The following is a 21,853-nucleotide window of genomic DNA, read 5'->3' as shown; positions in this document are numbered from 1 at the left end:
GATCTTTCTCAATGAATGATACCCCAGCACACTAACATTTAGGGGCACATTTACAAAAGCACGAACGCTCCGAGCGTATTTTCGCTGATTTTTTCGGGCGTCTGCACGACTTTTTCGTACGGCGGAAGACTTTTTCGTATGCCACACGACTTTTTCGTATGCCGCACTACTTTTTCGGACGTTTGCACGAAAAAATCGTAAAGGTTTTGCCGCTGTTTACAATTGTTTGGTACGAAAATTTCGTGACCTTCGGATCGCCAATACGATATTATCGTGATATTTGCGATCTTACGAAATTTTCGTTTCCAATACGAATTTTTCCCATTCGTGATTCGAATTTGTGGATTAGTAAATGTGCCCCTTAATGTATAGCAATTGTATAACCTTGCACTTATCAATATTGAACCTGCCATTTTGTTGCCCAGTTTTGTAGTTAGTCTAATCGCTCTGCAAAGTGGCAGCATCCTGCATGGAACACAATTTAGTAACAAGACACAGTACATACAATGCCTAACTCCAGGTCATTAATAAACAAGATAAAAAGCAAAGGACCAAGGACTGACCCCTGCGGTACTCCACTAACCACACTGGCCCAATTGGAAAATGTTATATTTACCACTATTCTTACCACTATCTATCATTTAGCCAGTTCTTTATCCAAGTACAATCATGTTCCAGGCCAAAATTCCCTAATGTATTCAGTAACGTTTGTGTGCTACTGTATCAAATGCTTTAGCACATTCTATGTAGATCCCATCCACTGCCATCCCAAAGTCTAGGTGCCTGTTCACCTCTTCATAAAAGGCAATTATGTTAGTCTGACAAGATCTATTACACATAAAACCATGCCGGCACAAGCTCACAATATTATGATTTTCAATGTATACTAGTTCTTGTTCTCATTGTCTTTTCCAAAAGCTTTCCTACCACATATGTCAGACTAACAGGCCTATAGTTTCATGGGATCCACCTTTGAATTGTGATACTATATTAGAAATGTGTCAGTCTCTTGGCACCGTGCCAGACCTGAAGGAATCCAGAAAAAATAAGTAACAAGGGTTGACAGTCACACTAACCTTGTTTAGTACTCTAGGGTGAATACGTCCAGCGCTGGACCTTTGTTAACCTTAACATGTTCTAGTCTCTTTTAAAAGTCTTATAAAAAGGAAATATTCATCCTCTGTAGACAGACAAAAATAACAGTTTAGAATATCTGATTTTTCCCTGCTCTCATCAACCAAATGACCTTCCTCTGATAATAAGAGTCCTACCCCTTCTTGATTCATTTTTTTTTTACTATAAACATATTTATTGGCCTCCTTGTACCTGAGTTCAGGATATAGTGGCAATTTCATGTGTAATAACCCTAGAACACACAGCAGGGCAAATTCAGAGCCATCTCCATGTGTAATACCTCCATTCTAGGAAATTCATTGGTGTCAGTTTGGAGGCTTAGCCTTTCCAAGCCTTCATAAAAAATCCACCCATACTGTCATCTAACTTCTCTATCATCTGCCCACCAATTAGTAGAAACAGTCGCCAACACAAGGAGGTGAGATAGTTTTTTATCTGTTTTTCATTAACAACATTTTTACCATGGTCCTGCCACACTGAATATAAAAATAAGAACTCTCTATAGACTGAATAATCTATAGAATAGAAAGAGATTTCCTTTTCTTCCTGCAGATCCATTCTCCGTATTCCCATTAACTGCAGCTGTCACCTCTTACTGACGCTACAAGTGTAATGTTTCCCCAGCAATGAACAATGCAGTCGCCTCTCAACAAATATCCATGCTGCTCATTAGCCGCCCCTACTCATATGAATTAAACATATTCATTCCTATTAGGGGCCTACGTGTGGGTGAGCCTTCCTCCCCTTCTTGCAGCTCATTAATAAGCAGGTGCTCACACATTTCCCATTAAAAAGGAACAATTTGAATTCTGCCTCTTGTGTTGATGTCATAGGGTTCTAAGCTAGATCTGCTCAATACTGGAAAGCATTCTTGTTTCCTTGAGTGAACACATGTCTAGGCCTATCAGCTCATTAAACACCTCAGGTTATATCCCTGTAGCAGTCTAACTATTGGGGGGGGGGGGGGGGGCGGTGATAAAGTGTCAAAAGTGTTTTTGAGGGTTTGGCACATTTAAACTTTTAAATTTAAATTAAATTTTATCTCCAGAAAAATATCTGCTGAAAACTTGATCAGGATTGTCGAAGATCAATCATATTCCATGATAATTAATGGAATCAGCCACCATTTGGGAGTTGCACCACCTTGCTCAGTCATCAATCACATGTTCACCTATAGACTGCATAGGTTGACTATAGTGCCTCTTGGGGGCACAGCAGTCAGAATATTAGCCTCTGGGAAGGGACTGGGGCTGTGGGAATAGCAGGTATAGTAGGGAGAGATGGTGCCTATAGTAGCAGTGGGATAATAGCCTCTGGGAAGGGACTGTGGCTGTGGGATAGCAGGTATAGTAGGGAGAGATGGTGCCTATAGTAGCAGTGGGGGGATAATAGCCTCTGGGAAGGGACTGTGGCTGTGGGATAGCAGGTATAGTAGGGAGAGATGGTGCCTATAGTAGCAGTGGGGGGATAATAGCCTCTGGGAAGGGACTGGGGCTGTGGGATAGCAGGTATAGTAGGGAGAGATGGTGCCTATAGTAGCAGTGGGGGGATAATAGCCTCTGGGAAGGGACTGGGGCTGTGGGATAGCAGGTATAGTAGGGAGAGATGGTGCCTATAGTAGCAGTGGGGGGGATAATAGCCTCTGGGAAGGGACTGGGGCTGTGGGATAGCAGGTATAGTAGGGAGAGATGGTGCCTATAGTAGCAGTGGGGGGATAATAGCCTCTGGGAAGGGACTGGGGCTGTGGGATAGCAGGTATAGTAGGGAGAGATGGTGCCTATAGTAGCAGTGGGGGGGGATAATAGCCTCTGGGAAGGGACTGTGGCTGTGGGATAGCAGGTATAGTAGGGAGAGATGGTGCCTATAGTAGCAGTGGGGGGATAATAGCCTCTGGGAAGGGACTGGGGCTGTGGGATAGCAGGTATAGTAGGGAGAGATGGTGCCTATAGTAGCAGTGGGGGGGGATAATAGCCTCTGGGAAGGGACTGTGGCTGTGGGATAGCAGGTATAGTAGGGAGAGATGGTGCCTATAGTAGCAGTGGGGGGGGATAATAGCCTCTGGGAAGGGACTGTGGCTGTGGGATAGCAGGTATAGTAGGGAGAGATGGTGCCTATAGTAGCAGTGGAGGGATAATAGCCTCTGGGAAGGGACTGGGGCTGTGGGATAGCAGGTATAGTAGGGAGAGATGGTGCCTATAGTTGCAGTGGGATAATAGCCTCTGGGAAGGGACTGTGGCTGTGGGATAGCAGGTATAGTAGGGAGAGATGGTGCCTATAGTAGCAGTGGGGGGGGATAATAGCCTCTGGGAAGGGACTGTGGCTGTGGGATAGCAGGTATAGTAGGGAGAGATGTACCAATGTACTATAGTAGTAGTGGGAATGGCCCTGGGAATGACCCCATCTTCTTCAGCTCACTTTATAGTTAATAAAGGAACAGTAGTAGTGCCACCACTGTGTCTTACCAATACAGAGAGGTTTCCCCAGGTAATACGGCTCAGCTACACAGTAAGCATCAGTGGCTCTATATGATCTTTGTTGTCACAAAGCTTGTGCTGCAAAGATATGCAGAGCCAAATATAAGGAGAACTAAAGCTAGATAGATACAGATAAAAAATAGCTAGAAATACGTCCCCATGTGTTGTGGGCTTCTCTACCACCCCTAGTCCTATAGAGCTATTTAGCAATCAAGACCAAGCCATGCAAAGGTGCTCCCAGTTGCTCCATTTTCTTTTTTGCGTTGATTTACAGCACATGCTGTAGAGGATAACCCATGATAAATAGTAAATATATATATATGTACTTAATTCATATTCTCATTACATGGCAGCATAGATTCTGCATCAGAACTGATAAATAATCAGCCCTTTAACATCAGCATGTTAAACTGCTAATATTTTGATGATCTTCGAGATCTCATAGATGCTCAAACCATGGCCTAACTAGGTTGGAAGATGGAGAGCTCCTGTGGACAACTGTGAAGACAGGGATTGTTACTGTTATAGGGCTACTCAATCTCTGGGCAGGCATTTAGGCTTTAGTTATCCTTTAAAACAATATCAGTTTCCCTTCCAGAAACCAAATAACAGGGATCATGAGTTTTTACCTGGCTGTTATACATATATACACATATAGCAGAGTATAGATTGAAGGTCAAAAGGTTGTCAAAGTGATCATGCGTGACCCTGTGTGATAGTAAAGCTGCCCGTACATCTGGGAACAATTCACTTGTTGGTTCTATTAACGTTCTCACAGTCTGCAGAGGATCCAGGCAGAAATACATGCCACTTTTACTATTCACTCGCTTATGAGGTTGGAATACCTGGAAATGTGCTTGGCAGGCAATTAAAGAGGATATTTGGCAATAAACATGCTTTATGGCATTCACTAGGTGTTTCAGATTGTTCATATGGCACTGAGAAAACAATGTAAATGATTACAATGTGCACAACAGGCTGACATTGCAAAGGGCCCTTCCTTTTATCTGCCCATTACATTAAATGTTAGTGCTGTAACTCTGCACAGTGATAGCAGTGACGTGTGCCAGCAGTAATGTACCGAGGCCAAAAGATAGTTCTGATGGTCTCTCTAAGGAGCCCATGTAATATCTTCTGCAGGTAGTTACATTATACGGAAAAAAGTATGTGGACACCTGTCTCATTTTCAAACCAATAACCATATAAATATGCTGCTGCTCCTCTCTCTCTGCTGCTATATCCGCCTCTGGTCTTCTGGAAAGGTTCCACTAAATGTTTGGACATCGTTGATGGGATTTGCTTCCATTCATATGCAAGAAGTTCAGTACTGATGTTGGAGTCTGATGTTTTGGGGGTTATCCCATCTGAAGAGCAGTCTAGTTCGTCCATTACCATCTCAGCCAACCCACTCTGTATCGACTTTACTTTGTGCATTGGGTCATAATGAGGTTGGAACAGAAAACATCCTACCCCAAACATTTGCTGAGCAGGGATTTAAGGTGGTCATACACACCTACGGGTGGGCGATATAGGGCAAATGTAGGCTAATTCGCCAAACTATCGAATTATAACGGCGGCAATGGGCACAGTTGGTTTGGGGACTGCTTCAACGAGCTGATGCGGTCCCCAATCCGACTAAAGCTGGCCATACACGTGGCGATCTGACGATGTTTCGTGCGACCATCGGTCGCACGAAACATCGTCAGATCCGCCACACACAGTCAGGGCTGAAACAGCAGATAAGGAGGTAGAAACAATAGGATTTCTACCTCCTTCTGCCGATTCAGCCCTGACGGCAGATTTTGGTCAGGCGCCTACTATGGCGCCCGATCAAAATTTTCTAACCGGTCCGATCGACGAGTCGTCCGATATCAGCAGCTTCCTGCGATATCGGTCGACTCGCCGACATGCCGTACACGCACCGAATATCGTACGAAACGCATGGGCTGATAAGCTGCCGAATCGGTCTAAGGGACCAATATCGGCAGCTACAATCGGCCCATGTATGGCCACCTTTAGTCAATAGAGAATTGTAGGCACCGAGTTTTTCTCCATAGGTGCACATGATAAGAGGACATCCAATGAAACTAGAACAAAGGGTTCTGTTTTTTTTTACTGTAAGGGTGATTACGTTATGAAATGTATTCCACTAGGTGTATTTTATTTATTTAATTTATACACAGTCGCTAGCTACATTGCTAGGGATGCTGGATTCCATTTTGAATATCGCATATGATATACAGTATACATATAAGGCATTTAGAATTATTTTGCTATAGAAACATATCTATAGCTAGAAACCAAAAGGGTCAGGAAAGGGTATTGCCAGCCTACATACTATATATGAAGAAACCTACAGACGCCCTGGAAAGCCAATAGTAGAACAGAACATACACACAGAGGAAGTAAGAGTTCAGATTAGACAGGTTAAGTGGATCTTATCTGGCAGATATGTTTCTATTTAGGTCCCAAGTCCAATGTTTGGAGAACCTGAGTTTGACTAAGCAGTAGCACTGTAATGATAAGACATCCGATAGTTGTTAAGAGCAACCCATCAAAGCTGGTGTTTATGTCAACACACGTGCACTATCAGGATGTCTCTGTGGTATTGACAGTGAGGTTAATAAACGAATCAACTGCTAATTAGATAAATCTAGCACACTGTGCCTGCTGATTATTACTGACGCATGAACATGCAGTCTTGTGTGTCTGTGTTTAGTGGGTAAACCAGATGGTAAAATCAATGGCTTGGGCCAAATATTATGAGGGAGTTTTGGGGGGGAAAGTTCAACCAGCTTCTATGGGGACAAATATATAGGGGACTGTAGACTGACCAACTAACAATACAAATAAGTATAATCAGATTTATTTTTTAAACTATGCAATATTACTAAGACCACAGCAACATTCTTTTTAAGTCTCCAAAACCTCTGGAAAGTTGGTCTATTTTGCACATATGAACTGAGGACTGTGCATCAGCCCCCTTATATTTTGAGTCCTCAGGAGCTGCGGGGTCTGTTTTGTTAGATGGGGGGGGGGGTCTCATGAGATCCAGAGTGGTGCTCACCTATTGCATTCTCTGTGTTAAGGTGTCCGAAAGAACAGCTTTGAATTGTGACCCTCAAGTCTCTTGATTCACCCTTGCCTCGCAACGTTCGGAAATCTTCATCTTCTTCTACAACATGTCTTGTATTGTCCCTCCTCCAGAAGGCTAATTACTTCTATCCAAGTTAATTCTAGAGTGCCAAGGTCTACCCAACACCCATGGAATGGCTGCTGCAAACTAATGGCAAACACAAAGTCCTCTAAGATACAATAAGACACCACTAAACAAGCATTTTGAACCGTGCCAACCACCCATCATGGTGTGTCACATTATTCAGCCCTGGCATGGTCAGAAAGAACTTTTCCATTATGAAGGTTAAGTCAATATTTCAGGTCATCATTTTACAGAAATCTGTTTAAGCCTTCTCCCCTAAAGTCCAGAGATGACTGATGTAAGCTCAGGTTAAATGCTAAATAGATGACAACTCAGAAGAGGGGATAATAATGGGTTCTTATATATTAACTTTTAAGTGGCCTTTTCAAAGAAGCCTGGATATTTAACTTTCTTTATCCGTTAAACAACAACTTGATGAGATGCAAAATTTGGATAAAAATTGTACATGCTTTGTACAGAGCAATACCACCATCTCTACAGCCTAATGCGTATGGTGCCTATAGGGCACTTAATCATAGCCTAAGCTGAGGGGCTGAAGCACCAGGACCACCTTTCAATACTGGTGAGTTACCAACTATAAATTTTGTTTCAGTGCCTTTTGTTTTTCCCCAACCATTTAGGTACTTTGCACACTGCCTTCCTGTGCTGCTGTTCGGATCCTTACTGCCTGCTGTATGGGCCTTAGGACAGGGTGGCCTGCACCCCCAACTTAAGGTGCAAACTGCAGCCAGACCATGGGAAGAGCTTCCTATTGGGGCAAAGGGACACCCTCCAGTCTGAGTGTATGACCCCTATAGTCAGGCCCAGATTGGCTATCTAAAGGGCTCTGGCAAATGCCAGAGGGGCTGCTGTAAGATGCCACAGACAGTCACTATTTACTGGGCTGCTGGGGGGCTGTTTGGGCCTCTGTGTACTTGGAATGCCAGGGCCTATTCTGAATCCCAGCCCAGGCCTGCCTATAGTCTTTTCTCTGCTGGTGGTTGAGTTGCTATATGTTTGCACAACATATATTAACCATGCACAAAGGATAAAGTATTCACATAGCGGAAAATTTGTTTGCATTGCACATATTTTTTCTGTTAACACCGTTTATGACATTCCCCTGTAAAACTCTAAATGTGATTTTTATTCAGCACTGCTGACAACAATCATTTCCAGAATTTTCTGCGGTCGGTGGAACCAGCGATCATTTATTTTAGGTTCGCTCCTGTCAGCCTTTAAAAGTGAGAAATCCGTGATGACAGCTTACAGATAGAAGGTCAATAACCGCAATGTATATATTACTATCAGATTCGCTGGTGTGCCCTGACAGTTAAAAAGAAGGAATTTCTCTGTAGGACCTGACAAGGCCAGAAATGGTTATGCACAGACAACGCATTCTATACAATACATGCGCTCTGTTATCGGAAGGCTCATAATAGAAACCAAAGAATTAGTCAGTTACAAGAATGGTTTGGTCAACCCAGTCTGAGAGCTTGTTGCCTGATTTATAAGTTCCTAACAATGATACCCATGGTAAATCTGATCTATTGGGATCTATAATCTGAATAAATCAGATTGGCAAAACATTCCTTTTGGGTTTATTTAATGTTTACATTTTTTATTAGCCATAAATATGGAGATCCAAATTACAAGACACCTTGTTTAGGTCTAGGTGCCAAGCATTCTACATAATAATTCCCATACCTGCTGAACACTCGAATAGCATTGTATAGTCACAGCCAATCAGACTGAAAGCTGTCACACCATCAGGTAGATTCTAGAACAGGGATCCCCAACCTTTCTTACTCGTGCGCCACAAATGTAAAAAGACTTGGAGACCAACACAAGCACCATAAAAGTTCATGGAGGAGCCAAATAAGGGCTAAGATTGGCTATTAGGGGCCTCTATGCACACTATCAGCTTACAGGGGCTTTATTTGGTAGGAAATCTTGTTTTTATTCAACCAAAACTTGCCCCCAAGTCAGGAATTCAAAAATAACTACCTGGTTTGGCAGCACTGAGAGCAACATCCAAGGGGTTGGGGAGCAACATGTTGCCCCTGAGCCACTGGTTGGGGATCAAAAATGTACAAAAAGCAGTGGCGTGTGGAGCAGTATATTCCAACAGAAGAACAAATTAAATGAAAATTGGGTGACATTCATGTTATTATTTTGGGAGCATTTATCTACACCAAATAACTGTATTATTTGCTCAATACACCCTCACAGACTTTGATATCCACAAAAGCCAACATGGCCCTATGCATACACTAGATATCTCTGTAGATTATTAATTCCCAAACTGTGGGTCAAAATTAGGAGGCTTGAAGCTCTGGCTGGGGGCTCAGTCTGAAGGTCACATAGGGTGAGATTTATCTAGGGGGATAATATCTATCTTCTCTTCTAGATACATGTGAAAGCCAAGTTTGAAGGTCGGTTATGGTGAGATCTGTGTTGAAAACATATTTCTTGGAAATATGGTGGAAACGCTGATGTTTTCCTGTATCTGTAACCCTGTTCTGGGCTACGGGGGCCCTGACCAAACACTGGACTTCCAACGGGGACTTGACAGAAAATGTCTGCTATGCAGTTGTGCAAGCACTTACATTTCCAGACCATATTTCAACTTAAATACATTTTTTCGGTCTTCACAGCTCTCAGATTTCTGGAACACTTCTATTTTAACTTTAAGCCCCTCCCCCCACCCGTTTTATTTGAAATCGTTTAGCACATCTACGACCCTGATTGAGATTAATGAGTGCCAAACTATGCAAAGATGCAGGCAAATATCAAAGCCATTCCAGCCAAGGTTTACTCTGCGCACTTTTATTAAAGTATAAGATTGCAAGTCTGTGTGGTTTACTCATAACTCTACCCTCCTTACCAAAGAGATGCCAAGTTCTGAGATCAAAAATGGCAAACAAATTTCTTTGGCCACTCAATCGTTTGTATACTTTTTTTTTTTTGTTTATAAATGATCATTAGGGATTATTATGGGATTTTTTTTTCTGAAAAGAGGCGCAGTAAAATATTACTGTTCATCTACAAAACAATCATCTCAACGTCAAAGAAATGCATTGCAGGCTCAGACTGCTATCTTTGGAACTGGCTAGTAGATACAGCGTGTAAGTTTTATTGCGAGACGTCTGCCAAGCCTCAGATAAAATGAATCATTAAAGAGTGATCTGGGTTGATGCCCAGCCTTTCTTCTCCATAATAAAGGTTAAAAATATGTTAAAATAAAGTCAACGAAGCAGTCATATACTCATGGTTCTGCTTTCCTCATTACTCCATAGTTGGGTTGGCTCGATCCATCCGAGTAGTGCAGGGGGGGTGGAAGTGAATTCAGGGAAAGATCAGTTGTGGCATTGGCTCTGACAGCAGAATGGAATGTCTCATAGGATGGGAGGAATGAAAAGTGATAGTGTTTGTGTCCAGTATTCCACTCCTGAATTCCTTATGGGGTAGCAACTGTTCCATGTCTAGTGATTTTAAAATATATCATATTTTTTTCCAAAAAAGATATAATAACTCTGCAAACATTATTATTTCCTAATATAACCACAATATCAAATATCAATGCAAGATAAACGTGCAAAAAAAGTCAGCACTTTGATGTTATACACAAACATATTTTATTCTAAACCTTAGGCATAAAGCATCCACAAGTGCTCCCAAATGGACCCAATGAAGAGCACATATTGATGCAATTAATTGAGATATTTGCACCCAAAGATGCTCCTGCACTTCCACATGTTTGTCACTGCATCCATTCTGCCTTTTCTGGATCGTGCCATCTGCACCTACTGACGCAGGAGAAATCAAGAACTGCCACCGCCCTGGACCTGGCAGTAGCTTCAGGGATCACATAGAGGGTCACATCAATAGGCAACGGCAGACGCGATCCCCACACTGAAATTCGAGATGCAACTTGCGGCAAACACAAGAACAGCTGAAGGCATCTTGACATATGGAGGACGCAATTCTGGGTGCACCTGCAACTACACTGAAATTATGGGGAAAATTCTGCATTGTGGGTAAAAAGCTTGCATTTGTAAATACATTCTGTAGTGTTAATGTACCCATTCAGCCGGGTCTAATAAACTGCATGTAAATGTACAGTTCAGGGTGTACTGAACTTATTGGAACCTTGGAAATGACACCTGCCTTGAGCTGCTGAGGCTTCCAGTGTTCCCTTAGCTAGCTGCGCCAACATATCCAACTGAATTGTGTTGATACCAATGAGATGAAGAATTCTCTCTACATCTTAGAATTGTGGTTGTGCATCTTCCCATACACCTACACTGGTACAAATGGCCACAGAGATGACAACCTTGCCTTCAGCTTCACCTTCTTTTGCACTCTCAAAAGTGTCGGGCAGTGTAAGAGGCAGGGCTATCTTGCCAATATTCTAAAAGGCATGAGAAATTACTGTGGGTACTGCCAATGGGCAAGGCTCAGCTCCAGCAGCCCGGAGGAATTGTTGCATGAACATTAGAGAGGTATTCAGCTTGTAACCAGCTCCTGACATTGGAGTACAGAGATCAAGGCACGATCATCATCAATGGAAATATTAAGTGTCAAGGAGTCAGCATATATAACACAAGTTGTGTTTTTTTACATCTAGCATGTTTTGTCTCAGTATAGCATTTGGGTAGATTTCATGGTCTGTGTTCATTGACAGCCAAGAAAGAAGGTCCTTTCTGTGTGGTCTTCAAACGTCCAGTTATGTCTCACCTTCAAACCATGCAGGAATACTGGCCTCCACCATATTTACTGCATCAGAAAGTATGAGTCTCCCTTAGGAATGATTCATGCCTCCTTGTCTTCCTGCTTATTCTCCTTCTGTCTCTCACTGGCACACCACAAGGTCTAGTCTCATTCCTTTTCCAACTTGTCACCACCACGAGTGACATCATATTTCTAATCCGTGTCATCTCATCTCCAGCCAACTTTGATCTCTTTTCTTCTGGTGTCAGGAGACATTAATTAATGACACCTGTGAAAAGAATGTCAAGCGTCTCGAGCCGTCTCCTCAGCAGCCCCTGCCTTTCTTGAATGCTTGAATCTGCTTGATGCTTGAATCTGTCATCTGCTCGAAGCAGAAAGAAAGAACGAAATGCAGAAAGAAAGGCAGGATTATTGCAAAACAAGCTCTGTTTGTTGTAACTTTCATTTTTGTGGTCACCCTTGTAAGAATGTTTTCTCAGATCCTTGCTAAACGCTTTGTTAGAAAATCTGGGAAGTCCTGTCAAACAGAAAGGGATTTTAAACCTAATTGCACTTAATTTGGGTTTCAAATGCAAAAAAAAGGTAGGGGAGGAGTTTTCCAGGGAATAAAGCTGTTTTTTCTCTGGACAGCATTTTCCATATTATCTGTATTCTTATTTCTATCATCAGAAGCAATACAATATGCTTGCTTTAAAACTAATCTGGGGAAAATGGCATTTTAAAGTGAGAAGGCTTCATCTAACAGTACTTCATCTCCATTACTATGTATATATTCATGGCCTGGACAAGGCCACATCAAACAGAAAATCTCTATATGCCTGATCAACAGTTCTTTAGTAAACCAGACTCTATATTCGGATTCATCATGAATTAGTGTCTATCGTCAAATATCTCCTGATATCAATTCAGTTGCCACTGGAAAGTTCTGTTTGACATTCGCACCAATTAGAACCCTGTTTTTTTTTTCTTGCGTTGCAGCTTGCCATGTACTTTGCCTCTCTGCTAGGCACAATGATTAAACAAAATTACATTGGATTGTCAGTGTTTAGTCTCCCTAAATGTACTGATGTATCATTTCTTATAAATAAAATGAAGCAATGTTGTGAACCAAATAGCAGGGTTGGACTGGCCCATTGGGGCACCGGGAGATATTCTGGTGGGCTCCATCACCATGGTCTTGTTGGCAGTGGCCGGTATTGTGCTGGGGAAGGTGACTTTAGCTGCAGTTGCGGGAGGAAATGTTTAAGTGGAAGAAGCTGTAGTCAGTGGTGGTGCCCAGCGTGGAGCCCTCGGGTTTGCGTTCTCCATTTTGCCCCAGGTAATTCACTCCAACACTGGAAGGTAGTGCCGGACAATTATAGAACTGAAGTGCACTTATGGTACTAATGTAACAGACTTCACCCCCTCAATTGAAACCACAGGTGAACAGGTGTAGCCACAATTATGTGTATTCACTAGTGCAGACCAGGGGACCCATCTATTTATTTGCCATCTCGGGTGGGACGACTTTCATTTTTCTAAAGCAGGTGATCTTATACTAAGTGTTAAAAATGGAATTTCATAGATTTGCAGCAGAAAGGGAAAATAGATCTAGTTAAAACATCTTTTGCTGTCTGGCACTGGAAAGTTCCATGTCAATACAATGGGGTTGTAACGCAATGTTCCAAATTTCCCCTGTGGAAACAGCTCTTAATAAGCTGTACAGCAATTTAATATTTCATGGAGGAGTGCGCCATTTTCCACTAATAAGTTTAGCAGCCTTGCCAGCCAATCATGAAAGACATATTTTTTTGGTCAGTGACATTAGGCATCTCAGTAATGAGCATTCCTAGAGAATTCGCTGCATATATGCCAAGATGAGATCATATATATAGCACTGGAGCCAGACATTAATAGGTTAGAACAGTGCTTTTCAGACTTTTTGGGTCCAATCCCACCTCTTCATTCCAACTTTTGGTTGGGCCACCTTAGCTCAGAACAGTTTTACAGATATATGGTTCAACAGCCATCTTAGTATAGTTCTATGATTATCCATGTCAACCACTTAGAATTCCACCTACATGGGTTGGGCCTCTACCTACCATACGACATGTGCCCAAGTTTCAGAAGACCATTAACAAGTACCATTTTATAAAGACAATAGGGATCATTTACGGACACAGTCGGATACAATTCTGGACTCAAATCACCATGTATTTGACCCAAAATGAGGGCAAATCCCTACCCATGAGTATGGGTTCAAATTACCCAGATTCAAAATGGAATTCCTACAGGCCCTACCATCTGCAATAACCTTTTAATGACGTATCCCCCAGAAATGGTAGAACCCAAGATAAGATAAGTTGTTCTGTTAGAACAAATATTCCTAGGGGATGTTTCTTCTTCTAAAATCTTTTATCTTTGGATTTTGCACGTACTGCTTATTAACAAGCCCTGCAGACCGCAGCATCAGGGGCCACAGGCCAGTACCACCTGCCGTAAGACTGCATTGCGTTGCATTAAATCTCAGCCTTTTCTTATTCCACTGGATTTCCTCCCGGTTTGAGTGAATCCAGCTTCTAATGCTCCGGACTGATTGACAGAGCTCTCGGGGCGTCTTGAAACAATGAATTTTTGAGCATTTATTAGGAAATTGTTTACATGTTGTTTCAGCAAGCACTTTGTGTTCTGAACACAGCAACAATGGAGGAGGCTAATTTTGGCAACTCAGACACTGCAGCATTTTTAAATGATCTTTTCATTCAAGCTATAGAGCAAACTCCTATTGCAGAATGGAAATACACTTCTCAACGCGTTCCATTTTTATTTTTAACTACATCTATTTTTTGGAACCATACGTGCAATGAGGCAACCGGCTACCAGATCTCTTCCTTGGCTTTGTCAATAAAGAGTTCAGGAGATCAAGAAGGAAATAAAATAAGTCCCAAAGTTTCTGCCAGGTCTGCCAACCTATCAGATGCTTGCTTTCAAGCTTGTGACCAGTGACTGCTACTTAATGATTGGTTAAATTGCTGCTGATGTTGTTTTGTAACACAATGATGTCCCACTGTGCCCCTAGTAATCTATAGAAGTTGTCGAAAAATGTTATTACAGATGCAAGAAAATTCACCCATAAGAATTCTACTGACCAAAAACTGCATTATAAATGCAAAATAATTCACCAATGACAATGCTGATTCCCAGCACTACATCAGGCATCTTGCTGGTACCTTACATATAGAGATAATTATATTTCCCTTCATTATATGACACAGGAATCAGACATGGGGATAAAGAACAGACTTGTTCAGTGCTGGGAAACTGTGCTTATTGCTCCCAACTCCAATTGCAGGAACAGAGAACAGGGAGCCTTATTTACACAGATCAGCTGGGATTCTCATTGGAGGATTTTTTACATTATAAAGCAGTTGCTGGCTGTGGGGATTTGGGGAAAAGTTTTGGACTCTGATGTTGCTGGACTCCAGCTCCCAGCATGCCTCACCCTTCATTATATGTTACATTATTCTGGGATTTGTAGTCCGGCAACAACTGAGTAAGGTTTAGTTGAGCAGTGCAGCAGGGTTAAGTCCCCTTTAAGTTTGTGGTTTCTGCTGGGGGAAATGGCATTACGCCATTATATGCCTGTGTGATGTTATAGTTGTACTAAAAAGAGGTAATTCCCCTGAAGGACTTATGAAAATGATTTATTTAAATAAATAAAGAGTTAATAAAAAATAGGTAGTTCTTTATTGTAACATGACTATTATGGTGGGGGGGGGGGTCACTTGGATTTAGTAACTGTTTCCAGTTGAAGAAAGCTAAGAGTTTATAAAGCAGGTAAGAGAAAGAATTTATGAGTAAATAGAAAGATGCAGGAGGTTGTACCATTAAAGAAGATGGGCTGCAAGGTGAGTGCTTCATCCCACTGGCTAAGGCCCACATGCTCTATATTCTGGCCAAGACCAAGAAGCAAAAGCCACAAAATGAAAAGAAATATCTAGACTTTCTGCTTGCTTCTCAGCATGGGATAATACCTGCAGTCTCTGTGTGGAACCGTATGGACAAGTTACTCAACACTTTGCCTGAAATATTTAAAAAAATACAGGTTGGGTGTTTCTACACACCATGTAATGTGTCTGAAATAGCCCCCATGTCTTATTATATATACACTGCCCTCTAGTGGATGTCTTGATATAATCACTCATCAGTTTCTGCATAAAGCCCCACAATACCCTGTGAATACATTAAAGGGGATGTAAACCCTGCTGCACTGCGCTGCTCAACCAAACTTTATTCAGTTGTTGCTGCACTATAAACCCCAGAATAATGTAACACATAATAAGGCTGAGGCATGCTGGGAGCTGTAGTCCAGCAACACCAGGGTTGTATTCTTAAAGCAATAAAACTTTTCCAGAACTTTTCATCAAATCTCCAGGGCCAGCGGCTGCATTAAAATGCAAACAATCCTCCAATGAGAATCCCAGCTGATCTGTGTAAATAAGGCTCCCTGTTCTTTGTTCCTGCAATTGGAGTTGGGAGCAATAAGCACAGTTTCCCAGCACTGAACAAGTCTGTTCTTTATCCCCATGTCTGATTCCTGTGTCATATAATGAAGGGAAAAATGACATAATTATCTCTATATGTAAGGTACCAGCAAGATGCCTGATGTAGTGCTGGGAATCACTGTTCTCCCTGGTCAATTCTTTGCATTTATAATGAAGTTTTTGGTCAGTACAATTTTCATTGGTGAGTTTCTTGCATCTATAATTATGTTTTTCAAGAACTTCTATAGACAACTAGGGGGCGCAGTGGGACAGTGTTGCCATTGGGTTTACAACCCCTTTAAAACACTTAGTCAAAAGACTAAAAACTTCAAAGGCATCCAATAAATAAATGTAATTTGCTGTATACCCATGGCAATAGTCTATACTACACTGTCTATACTGTATATATATATATATATCACAAAAACATTGCGCACTCCAGGGACTTTTCTGTAAAAGTTCAATCTTTATTCCATCTATGCCATCAGATCAACGTTTCGGCTCCGGTCTAGAGCCTTTCTCAATCTATATATAATATTTTTCAGGTAAACATCTTCACAGACTTTGTAAAGGTTCATTTTCAACATTTCAACGAAACGTTTCCCTTGTTTATAAACCACACAAATCTGCAGAATGGTGACAGAAGAGAGGAGGCCGTTGGCTGAACGTTGCTTTCAGAGTTACTCCCTTTAATGGGAATTATGTTAAATATCTGGGATCCCCCCAGTCGTTTAACAGTGTCAGCTTCCATGTGGGTAGGGAGGGCAAGCTCATCGTTGAACAAGTCCCGGGCACACCCCTTGGAAAACTTCAAAGCCCACCGCTCCATCTTTCCATGTGTGTGTGTTTTTCTTCTGTGGCTGCCCAAATAGATATGACATCATCTATAGACAAACCGGGCCCAGCCATTGTCCCGTAGCAGTGTGAGGCGATGTCCGTTTCCTAGGATCTCCGACTTGCTATGCCCAAGCATGCTTTCATGTCCCTGCTCTGCACAGCTGGATGCAGGAGTTCCTTCTCAGGAACCAGGCAGGGAAGATGTCAGTGCCGCGGAGCAGAAGGGACATGGGACGACGGCGAGAGACAGAAAGGATGGAGCCAATGTAATAACAAGAGTCGTGTGTAGGCCTGCCAAGCTTGGCAACCCAACAACAATATTCTTCAGAGAACTTTTAATAGGACTTTTTTATATGCCAAGAAGAAGAAAAAAAACAATATGAAGGAAGGTCATCAATAAAACCGACGTTTTTGACAGCACCGCCAAAGTCTGTCAGAGAATCACAATAAAATCAGGGAGACATAATACAAGGCCATAAATCAGCAGTTGAAATATGAGTGTAGCATGTTTGGCACACAGTTCCGCTATTATTACCAATGTTATTTCTAATGCTTGCAGAACTATCATAGTGCATTGCAACTGGTAATCCGGGCACCCAGGCTGAAATCAAGTGTCTCTTTGTCTGTTATGACAGATAATGGCTTTATCCTCTTCAGATACCTACATAAACACTGGCTGGGTCTACTGAACATCTGTGTGTGGGGGCTTTTGGTTACGACTTTAATCTAAATTAATAGCATTAATAGCAGTCACGCAGTCATCCTAAATGTATAACATAGGTTTTTGTCATTGAACCATTTCTTCCTCCCATGTGTTGACCAGAATTCTCTCCTTTTGCATATCACTGAGCATCATTGTGTTTTTAGGAAATACTTCATAATATACCAATTTTTAAGGTTAATCAATCAACAAAATATTCAGTGAAAGAAACAACCATTTTTTGGCTCAAAAGTATACAAAACAAGTAAAAAAAAAAGCAAACATACTATACCAAACTACAAACAGGTGCATCCCAGTGCCTCATGGTACCCATACTCCACTCTCCTAATGCGTTTCGCACCATTGGGTGCTTCATCAGAGGAGGTCAGTGCCTCATAGTACCCATACTCCATTCTCCTAACACGTTTCGCACCATTGGGTGCTTCATCAAAAGAGGCCTCTGTTGAAGCATCCAATGGTGTGAAACGCGTTAGGAGAGTGGAGTATGGGTACTATGAGGCACTGACCACCTCTGATGAAGCACCCAATGGTGCGAAACGCATTAGGAGAGTGGAGTATGGGTACCATGAGGAACTGACCTTCTCTGTTGAAGCACCCAATGGTGCGAAACGCGTTAGAAGAATGGAGTATGGGTACCATGAGGAACTGACCTTCTCTGGTGAAGCACCCAATGGTGCGAAACGCATTAGGAGAGTGGAGTATGGGTACCACGAGGCACTGACCTTCTCTGATGAAGCACCCTATGGTGCGAAACGCGTTAGGAGAGTGGAGTATGGGTACCATGAGGCACTGGGATGCACCTGTTTGCCATTTGGTATAATATGTTTCCTTTTTTTTCAATTCTTTTTGTATAATCTGAAGCTAAAAGGGGTTGTAAACCCATTCACAATGCTGCCCCCCCCCCCTCCAGTTATCTATAGAGGTTGTCGGAAAACGTAATTATAGATGCAAGAAAATGCACCAATGATAACGCTACTGGCCAAAAACTTCATTATAAATGCAAAAAAAGTGACTGTTGAGAATGCTGAACTCCAATTGCAGGAACCAAGAACAGGGAGCCTTATTTACACACATCCGCTGGGATTCTCATTGGGGGATTTTGATGTATTTCAGCTTCTCTTGATGGGCACTATATGTGCTGGCTCTGAGCCCTCTGAAAGCAAAAGAATTGCAAAGATGTTGTTTAAACCATTATGCATTCCGAGTAGGAGACACTTTTAAGTAGGGTATACAGCTGCACACAATGTTATGGTGGGGACTGTCTCAATTTTATCTGAAATCTGAGCTTTTATTAATAAATCAAAACAGTTTGCCATAATACAAGAGGCATGTTGTTTGAAGTGGCAATTCTACATACTGTTCTTGGTAACATCTGCTTAGGTTGCACAATTAGGACTTTTCTACATTGCATAAAACATTCTGGAGTTGCTCTTCTAACAAGCCATTGCCATTGAGCCCCACTAACATCACACCAACAATGGAGACTTTTTTTTTAAGTCTGTGATAGCTTCATAAAGGATGAGACAGATGCCAAGATTCCCAGTATCACATGCACTCTCCCCAAAGGGCCTTCTCTCTTTACTCACACATGCATGCCACTGGGTCTCCTACCATTTTCATATCACTTTGGAGTATGTTTGCTAATTTATAAATGACCGGTCAGACCACGGACATCTGAATTTTGGGGTTCCTATATTTGAGTTGAAGCCCGGTTCATGGTCACCATTTTGACATCTCCCTACCCCGACTGTTTCAAAGGGGATATTAATGATACAGCACTTTCAGCCTTCTGTAGATACTGACATTCTATCACAACACTTGATTTCTGGTTGGAATCACTGCCCCCCACCAAATAAACCCGCAGAAAAAGAAAACCAACTACATATTATCTACATCATACTAAAATTTAATTTGAATATATGAAGATTCCCATTGAAAAAGGCTAAAATTTAGGCTGTTTTTATTGATCTAGTTATTTGTTCTTTTTAACAACTTGATGATTATTACACTAGTTTTATAGGGATCCTAAATAGGGTGCTTTGAACTTGAAAATCCAAAGGCAGATGACCGTATTTCCAATAAACCTGTCCCTACATATCTACAATAGATTCCAACATGGCTCACTTCTACCCCTACTACAATGTTTTTGTCTCTAGCCAATCTCCATATTTTTCTCCCCTGGTATATTATTATTTATTATTATTATTATTATTAACATTTATTTATAAAGCGCCAACATATTCCACAGCGCTGTACAATAAGTGGGTTTCATACATTGGACATACAGAGTAACATATAAAGCAATCAATAACCAATACAAGAGGTGAAGAGGGCCCTGTCCAAAAGAGCTTACAATCTACAGTATTATTAATACTCGTATAGCCCAATGCCTGCTGCCATTGGATGAATTTCATGTCTAGGGTGCACACAAAGATCTGTAATATGAATAATGTAACTTATAAGTGAATCTCTTTCTGTGTGCTATATCTACAATAAGTTTGTGGCACGGCTGAAGTATATAAGAGAGGCCAGGGTATGTATATCTGTGCTGCCCTATAGATCTCCCTATAGATGTCTAGATCCTGAGTATGTTTTGAAGCTGTCATCTCAAATTTTAGGGTTTCCTTTTTTCCTAAATTCAGATTCTTCGGCTTTAACTTCTCACTCCTAATATACAAAGAGATCTGTGAGCTGCAATTAGTGATCCCTTCTTTGTTCTTACCTTATGTTACCTATTTAGACTCAGAACAATGTGTTATTGTAGGCTCTTCTCAAATAAACACCATCTTTAATAACCATTTTCTCATAAAAAGGATGCAGTTCCCTTGCTCATCATGTCACGCCTTGTCTACTGCAAACATTTCCTCATTAGCCTTCCTCTCCACCAGCTCCTATCAATCCCCCGAGCTGATGACAGGCTCATTTCCCCCTCTAAATGCCTTTCACCTGCTGCTTTTGAAGGGGGTCATAGGATAAAATGTATCAATGTTGCAAGCCTTTCACCTATGGACACTGCCGAACCAACACAGCCCTGCTCCCCAACATTTGGCAGAATTCATTTCTCCCTACCTTACATCGCTTCTTGTTTTTCCAACTTTTCCAAGTCCAAAATGCTCTGCTCCCCCTTTGCCAGTGTTCAGAGGCCTGTAATGGCAGTGCAACTTGTGAGCCACATATCTCTCACCAGCACAGCAGGGATTTGTGCCTGTTAGTGTTCCCATTACAGCATTCCATGATCAAATTGCTGTGACATTACCATAGGAGGGGAGCAGTGCTACGAGGAAGAGAAGTGCCAGATCCAGAGGCCACGCCCCATAGAGGCAAAGTGTCACTTTATTGAGAGGTTCGAATGGATTGAACATTACTTCCAGAAGAAGCAGTGGAAAATAAAATGGCAAAACAGTGTTGTCCAAATGGAAACCTAAGAAGCACATACAATTTTTTTAATCACTCCCCACCAGCCTTCCATATTCTGAATTACATCATAGGTTCATTAAACCCTGCTTCATCTAAATAAACCATTTTCATAAAAATATACTTTTTTAGTAGTATGTGCTATTGGGTAATCCTACATAGATAATTGCCATTATAAGAATTAAGGGCCGCCCCCTGGGATCATAGGATTCACAGTGCACACAAACAAGCCAAGGCACAGATACATGCTAGGCCCCATCAGCCAATGAATGGACAGAGTTCTGCCTTTTGCTTCCACACTACTTCCTGTTACAGTTAGAGCTGCATTTCTTCCTGTCAGCTGATCTCTGAGGGAGCACACAACCCATCACTAAATGGCGGCTCAAGGGAAAGGATGTAAAAGAGCAATATTTACTGATATATATATTCCAGTTTGGTGAGATTCTTTAATAGGTCACTTAACATATATCTGTTGGTTTAGTATTCATTTTTGGGGGCATAGTTTTCCTTTAATAGCAGTCTGCAAACCTATGGGTCAAACAGGTCTCCAAGCTGTATATGGTGGGTTACCATGATCCCCAGAAAAGAGTGAAAGTTCTGTCTACAATAAACAAATAACCCAATATTTGAGTCACAAAGCAAATACTAATAAAGATACATAGGTGGAAAGGTTGTTTAAATGACTGGGCTCAGGGAGGTCCGGGTTCTATTTTCTGGCGTCATGAAGTCAATATTCCTCAATATTCTACATAGAAAACTCTATACTCTATACTGTCAAAACTATATGGCTAAAGTACTTTAGTGTAGTTCTCCAAAT

This window comes from Xenopus tropicalis, chromosome 9, assembly GCF_000004195.4.
Source record: "Xenopus tropicalis strain Nigerian chromosome 9, UCB_Xtro_10.0, whole genome shotgun sequence".
In the NCBI taxonomy this organism is placed as follows: Eukaryota; Metazoa; Chordata; class Amphibia; order Anura; family Pipidae; genus Xenopus; species Xenopus tropicalis.
The sequence above is the reverse complement of the archived record's forward strand: the minus strand, read 5'-3'. Positions refer to the sequence as shown.